The 7,874-nt window shown below is 31.9% G+C and overlaps 1 long non-coding RNA gene across 3 annotated transcripts; it reads left to right on the forward strand.

Annotated features, from left to right (window-relative positions):
• Positions 1 to 1,246: 1,246 nt before the first annotated feature.
• Positions 1,247 to 2,721, forward strand: LOC149560734 (uncharacterized). Of its 3 annotated transcripts, none has more exons than XR_016363374.1 (3): positions 1,247 to 1,379; positions 1,729 to 1,997; positions 2,105 to 2,721. It is a non-coding gene; the product is annotated as an uncharacterized LOC149560734 (long non-coding RNA). The 3 variants fall into 3 exon arrangements; XR_016363373.1 differs by having other exon boundaries at positions 2,081 to 2,211; XR_016363372.1 differs by lacking the exon at positions 1,247 to 1,379 and adding an exon at positions 1,526 to 1,625 and having other exon boundaries at positions 2,081 to 2,721.
• Positions 2,722 to 7,874: the final 5,153 nt, after the last annotated feature.

Here is a 7,874-nt window from a genome sequence, read left to right on the forward strand (position 1 = left end):
TAATTATCACAATTTTTAGTTTTCAAAATAGTTTTTAAAAATTAGTTTTATATAAATCAATAATCCTTGTAAATTATTAAATTTGATTTTTTATTAAAATATACTATTGCTATTAAGAGTCATATTGCTTTATATATATATATATATATATATATATATATATATATATATATATATATATAAAGACTTTAATATATATTAATTAAAAAATTAAAAACAATTAATTTCCAAATTTAGCTTATGTAATAAAATTCTAAAAATCTTAAATTTTCTTGGATAAAAATCTATTAATTCAAATCTTGTGATTTTACAATGTGTTACATTAAGTTCTATATTTTTAAACAAAGGCTAGTCGCCAAATTATTCTATAAAGCTAAAATTTAAAATATTAATTAAAAATCTAAATTAAATTTGCTAAAAAATTTAACTTCTGTTTCAAAAATATTGTATGTATTTGACTATTACATCCATATGATGTAAAGATTAAAAGATTTTTTAATCGATTATTAAGATATGAATGTTTGTTTTTAAGGAAAAAGTGTTCTAAAGAAGAGTTTCGTCAATAATCAAATGGTAAATGCAAGATGAAGAGTAAAATATGTAACTTTTATAAATGCAGCTCTAACTAATATAAGTATGCATTAAAAGAGAGTGTATGGACCAAATCAACCCAGCAAACCAACTTTAAATTGACAAATAATCATCTTCCTAAGATAAAGCCATATTAAACTCCTCACGTTCCAACCAATATAAAAGTTTCAATGATTCTCTTCAAAGTCAACAGAGTACAAATGTGACACGGAATTTTATTCTGCAATCTCTTCACGCGAAAGCAACGCGCTTGTGTCACCACGCGTCGATTAGGTTTATTTTAAAAGCCTGATCTTGAGGACCTCGGAAAGACAACGAAAAACAAGGTCCACAAGATTTTATGTTTGAAGAGCCCAAAAAATAGAAGGCGAGCCCTAAAAATAGTAGGGGTTGCCATCTTTGAAACAGTTCGCCCAATGCAGTTCTGCAATGGTGGACGATTTCGCATATGGTAATCCCACAAAATCTCAATTTTACGTGGTTTGGAAGAAATGTATCGAAGAGCTGAATAGAGGGAATTGATGTTCTAGAGATAGCTGTTCATGATGGGGCGGCGGAGCTACTCTGAAAAATCACTCCTCAACGCCCGAGTAGTTTTCCGGTGGACTCCTGCATTGCGCTCGAACAACTATTTCTGAACAAAATTCTCATTTCTAATCACTCGAACGTTTCTCCGCTTCCACATAAAACTGAGATTCTGCGGGATCACCATATGCGGAATCGTCCTCCATTTCGAAACTTTCGGTCAAATGATTCAAACGAATTTGTTCGGCTCTTTGCTATGAAAGGTACGGTTCTGCGCCAACAATTTAAAACTTGATTCTGCCTATTCTAGGATTCTTCTTCTTGTAAGGTTATTATGTTTATCCTCTTTCCAAGGCTATTAGATATGCCACTTTTTGTGTAACTGTTAGACGTAACCTAAGCATTCGGATTGGATTAGAATGATGATATGAAGGTTTGATCATGGAATCTGATTTGAAGGCACACTGCCAATGCGGAATCAGTCTTGGAATCTAATTCTAGAGTTCAATGTAGGTTATCATCTGATATAAATATGGCTTCAATTACAAATGAGATTTTCTAGTTCTTCAACTGATGTTCTTATTTTTTTTCTCTACATTCGTTAAATTACAGGTCCAAGCATAATGTGGCGTAATGTGGTGGCCTGCCACTTGCTCTAAAGGGGATCAGCGGATGTTTGCATTGGGGAAACCCTTGGGGTTTGGAACAGGGCAAAATAACAAACTTTTTAGAGGGAAATCATTATCAATTTATCACAAAACAGGACTCTCGAGATTATCGGAGATCGGTGTCCATTCCTTCAATAACGACAGCAAAAATCTGTGTCGATTGACTGTTAGAACTGCAAGCTGAAATCCGTTGAATTTCACTGCTATTGCCAGGTAATTGGTTTTCCTTACATTTATTTGTCTTTTTTTTAATCATGTATTATCTACAGATTCGATATTAAAGGATCGCTAAACAGGGGCATGCGGACTGTTGCGGACAGTAACGATTCACCAGATGGTGTTGCCAAGGAATGCTCCCCACTGCCCAGACTTGAAGCTTATTTCCATAGGACAGGAAAAGCTGTGATGATGCCCTGTTGGACATTGCATATGAGTGTTTACACGGAAGCTACAGTGGCAAGACACTTTTTCCATCTTAGTAGAATAAGTAAGCAGAAACCTATTCAATTTGACTATATTACAGGGCGATTGCCTTTCCTTTTATGCATTAGCCTTTATGTTACTAGTTTCAAGCCAGGCTATGGATACCTGATTGTCTAAAAAATTAGGGCTTTTTAGATTAGCTATATCAGTAGCAGAGTAGCTATATCAAATGGAAATTTCTCCGAGCTATACTTTTTTATTTAGCACAAGTTAAAGCCAGAATTAAAAATGATTTCGCATGCTAAAACAATGTAGTCCATAGAAAGACTATTTTGATGCCCAAGGAGCAACATAGACTGCCAGGAAAATGGCAGTAACTTAATCACAGAGCATTTGATTCTCGTCCATTCACCGTTCATACAAGAATTCCAAATTTAGTTTCAACTTTTGGGGGAAATGTTTTGTAAATTGTTACCTTTAATATTAAATATTTACATAATTATTGTCGGCTAAATAGCTTCCATATGCATAAAACTATTTTTATTTGACAGGAACACCTAGTTTGGCTTTGCTATAAGGGTTTTACACCAAACACCTATACAAAACATCAAAATCTTATAATGCATAACAAGCTCCTGTCATACTATCTCATTAGGAGGACTATGACATTTTTCTTAACTGTCAACTTCCTTTTATTAGTGTAATATTAATCACTTTTTTCCGCTTTAATTGTTCCAGGATTGGATTTCCAAATGATGAGAGTTCAAACCAGATAGCTAGTATTCATAACAAAGATGTAGAATGATCTAAATTCGTTTTCCTTTTTCGATTTATTGAGGCCAAGCGCTAAGACTACTGGCGTGAGATGAACTCTGATACAGAGACTCTGTTTTTAGTCCTTATGTTGAGTGAATGCCTCGATTCCCCATTTCTGAAGTCCATGAAGAATGGAAACTTTCTCATGGTATTTCATTGCTAAATTAAGAGTGCAACAGTAAAAGGCCTAGATATATTGTCTTCTCTCATTAAGACCAAGAGAATGTAAGGTTATCAGCATTACTAAGCATATAATAAATTCCCTCGTTAATTCGTAAACATGAGCGATTGAAAGATCTTCACATTTCATTATGTCAGGGGATGGGACGACTGAAATTCCAGAGGAAACAAGGCAACCGAGCAAACCTATGAATTTTATAGGGGAGAGTTAACGAGCTTACCGAGACATATTGTGAACTGTTTCCCGAAGCTTTTTATCTCTGATGAGAAGATTGGGAACCAGTGGCTGTGCCCCAAGAACATTTTCATTCCAGAGCTAAGTGATGAAATTCTGTAAATAACTTGACAAGCACCGACCCATATTTTTTATTTTTACTGACAAAACAGATCGATTGATTGACTGGATAATGCAGGATCATTTTCCTGTACAGAGTATGCAATTTCCCATATCTCTATTGGTAATGCTTCCTGTAATCTCTCGAGAAGTTCTCAACATGGATAGATCTACACTTTCGATACTTCATGCATTCCAAGTCTCTCACAGTCGGGTGCCAATTATTACCATTACAGTGGTCACAGGATCTAGGTTGCTGAATATTTAAACCCACTCATATGTGCGAGCAACTAATTTTATTTGGCATAATATTCTTGGGATGCATCTATCTTCCTACAAACTGTACAGTTGATCATTTTTAAAAAAATCGAAAACATAATAGATTTTTCTGAAATTTTCAGTATTTGATCTGCATAGTTTGTAGTCTAAAACAACAAAAAATTTGGAAAATAATTACTACATCTTCGTGAATCTGGAAAACAAAAGTTTGACTTTATTTTATCTTTAATACATTTTGTCTCGAGATTAACCTGTCCTATATTCTAGTACGATCATATTTAATCATCTCATCTTCTACAAAAGATCAATGTTAAATTTTGTGGAGGGTATCTTCATTATATGTATTGGTTTTGATTTTGAATGTAATGGGGGTTATGAGTTTGTTGAGCTTCAAGTGGTTCTTTTAACATAATTTTCTGAAGAAAGTTATTAGGGTGTTTTTATAGATGATTTTATGTACCTCAGTTGTGAATCAGATTGTTATTAAGGTTGTTTATTGGATGATTTCATGTTCTTGGGTTGTGAATCACTCTTGTCTCTAGTTCCCCTTGAACTAGGAATTTATAATAATATAATATTAGTGGTTTGTTACTTATGAAAAGAAATAATTGAATCCAATTATAAAAAATTAATAACATAGAAATATCTTGGAAATTCAACTATGGAGAAAAACTACAAATGTTGATCTTTTATTCAGTCTAACAAAAATTCTCTTCAAAATCTAATATAAGTTTTCTAGGACAATCTTAGATATATAGAGTCTACTTCCTTTACTTAGCTTCAAAGAAAAATCTTCGACTTTAAATCATATATTTAATTACTCTCGATTTACTCAACCTCACAATTTTTTAAATATTCCATTAAAAAATAAAAACAAAGTTGTTACTAAATATCCAACTTGACTTAATTTAATGCAGCTCCACTCCACCTTCCAATCTTAAAAATAAAAAGTCAATATCATTTAGAAACTCCATTATGGACTTGGGAATATATGTTCTCATAGAATATTAATGATAGAAAATTATAATGCATTAAAGAGATTACACAATCAATTGGAAAACTTAATTTATTAGAATTCTAAGACATTTCATTATGTGAGGTATTGAATGAACTTCCACAAGAAAGACAACTAAATACATTGTTTGAAATTGATATAAAATATTTTTAAATTTAGAGAGGTTACCTAGAAGTATTTGTAAATTGAGTCCCTACAACATGATATATATTGTAAGAAGATTGGGAAACACTCTAGGCCAATAAAATGAATATGGATTTCATGTTAGGGATGAACCATTCCACAAGAGCACTTTCTTAATAAGACCGTGAAAGAATTTGTTTGGACATAATGAGATGTTCATCCTCTATTCTAAGACAGTCGTCCCTCTTTTATCCATCAAGCCATTTTATTTTATTTTTAAAAGGTCACAAAGTGGGTACCTAGGAGTTTTGTTAAGAGCGTTCTCTACACAACATTTCCTATTCCTGGAGACTACTAGTTAAATCTAAAATACCATGAAAATAAGAAGTTGCAAGCCTATTACTTATCAAGATACTATTAAGCATGAGATCAAACTTGAAAATGAGGACTTTATCTTCTTTTTGTCTTTAGAGGACTAAAAGAACTTGGACAATTTCTTTAACAATATGAATATTTTCCCCTCTTTTGTGGTCTGCCAGTTGAAAAAAAAAAAAAAACCTTTAGGTAGAATGTGATCCATATGAGGTGAAGGCTTGACATCTTTGTCAAAATGAGATCTCACAGAGTGAAAAAAATGTTACATGACTCTTCTAGATTGCTTTAGTTGAATCGGTGACGGTCTTCTAATCTTGTAACAAAGTATTTGAGAAGCCACATATTTACTTATCATGAGAAAAAGACATCTACCATTCCCAAATCATATGAGAAGAATATGTATACCTCTTTTCTACAAACTAGAGGAGAACTTGTCAAGAACCAAGAATAGATAGTCATTGCTAGTTGACTTTTTTTTAATATCGATAGAGTACTCAATTAGAAGCATTAAATGAACTAGAGTATATTACATATCAACATGATTCTATATTTTCCTATAGCACTTTAGTATAATTCAACATACTATATCACAATGATAGACATTTGAATGCAATGACAATTAATGCTAAAATAATGTAGTTCTTAAAAAAATTATCAAAAAGAGAAATGAAGTATACAAATATAGTTATTCCTATTATGGTGGTGAGTTAATGAAAGGAACTAGGTTTTTATTTGGATACATGGAGGAAAAACAATCTAAAAATGTAAAAAACCAAAAACTTTCGTTAGTAATGCAAATTTATTAGGAGCCATAGACCTATGATCATAAGAAAAATTCTACAACTGAATAATGAAATCATTCTCCTATCCATGTTTGCCACAACTACAATAGGCGAGGAAAGCTATATTGAGACACCTTTTTACAAAATGAAAGCAAGGGATGGACTTATTTTTAACATTCAGGAGTCATACATCTTTATATGTTCTACTTTTAGTTTGTAAATACCATAATAACATGCATAGTTAACCCAACTAAGCTTAACATACAACATATATTAGGTTGATATAAAATCCCAAACTGATAATTTTGCACTTCCTGAATGGCATTTAAATTAATCAATAAGATGCCTCAAGTCTTCGAAATTGATTCCACAATCTTGCATTCATACAATCTAAAACATTAAATTTTGGATTTTTCCAACATGCAAATATCTATAATATGAAATTAGTTGTACATGCACGTCAAAAATGAATGTAAATGCCAAAAACAAAAAAAAATTTTACATAGAAAATATTGTAGACACATAAATAAAGCATTGAATCATATTAGATTCAACTAATGGCATGAGGTATAATGTCAAATGGAGAATGAACGTGTGTTACATACAAACTGAACAGTTTCACATATACAATCAAGTACATGATAGAAATCATATACATAATTGTTAATAACATCATTGACATCTTTTTGGCACATATTGCAAATTAAATAAATTATTCTTGTGTTTTTCTTTCTATAGTAGTCTATGGAAGTTACGAAATTGCAAAGTAAAATTGCACTAATGTGTATTACTTGATCTCTAGTTAATTGTCAACAACATATTTTGTTAGAGTAATAAATTTTTTCTTATTAATTGAATAATACTGATTTAATTATTAAGTCACATATTATCTTTAGTTTACTTAAGATAATATGTGATCTTTAGTTTACTTTAGTTTATTAAGATAATAAACATAGTATCTCTCTTAAGATCCCATGACGTTGGATCACATATATAAATAAGTTTATTACTTTTAAATCTAACACATAACCAAAATCCACATCATGGAATAATCACAAGTATGAATCCATATAAATAATATACAATTACCAAGGATGCCACTTGCCATAACTAGAATGCATGATCATCCACTATACAAGTCACAAGGTTTGAAAAGCTCAAAGAATATATATCATAAGTAAAATATATCATCTCATAAGATCTCTAAAATCAAATATAGTACAATAGAGTATAACCAGCCAACAAACATACAAGATCAGAAAGAAAGGAACAATTGCACAAGTACATCTAGCAATGACATATAATGGTCAGATCTTAATAGTATAAGAAACACTACCACTTCACCTCATGGAACCTAAATGGCCCACTCCCATCGTGTTCAGGAGATAATCTCAAGTCCCATACATATATCAACCACAAGTCATAAACATCATCTAGGTCAAGGAAATCCTAATAGAAATCTGTCTCAAAGGGTACCAAGACACAAGTAACATCTAAACCCAGAGGCAACAAAGACACATAGGAAATCTACTATGTAAGTGGGTAAGTTTCATCACATGATACAACTATAAGGTTACCCTAGAAGTCTCTCTAGACTCTACCCCCTAGTGTCTCTATGCGGTGCCATTATCTTTTCGTATAGACAAGGCATACCAATGAAGAAAGGTTACGACCAAGCATGCTCTCTACTCCCATCCTAGGTTGTACTAGAACTCAAGGCATGGGTGAGGAAAAAAAATGACTCTTCTTAATTCATTTTACTC

This window comes from Cupressus sempervirens, chromosome 4 (genome assembly GCF_028749045.1).
Source record: "Cupressus sempervirens isolate cs-2001-9-10 chromosome 4, ASM2874904v1, whole genome shotgun sequence".
Classification (NCBI taxonomy): domain Eukaryota; kingdom Viridiplantae; phylum Streptophyta; class Pinopsida; order Cupressales; family Cupressaceae; genus Cupressus; species Cupressus sempervirens.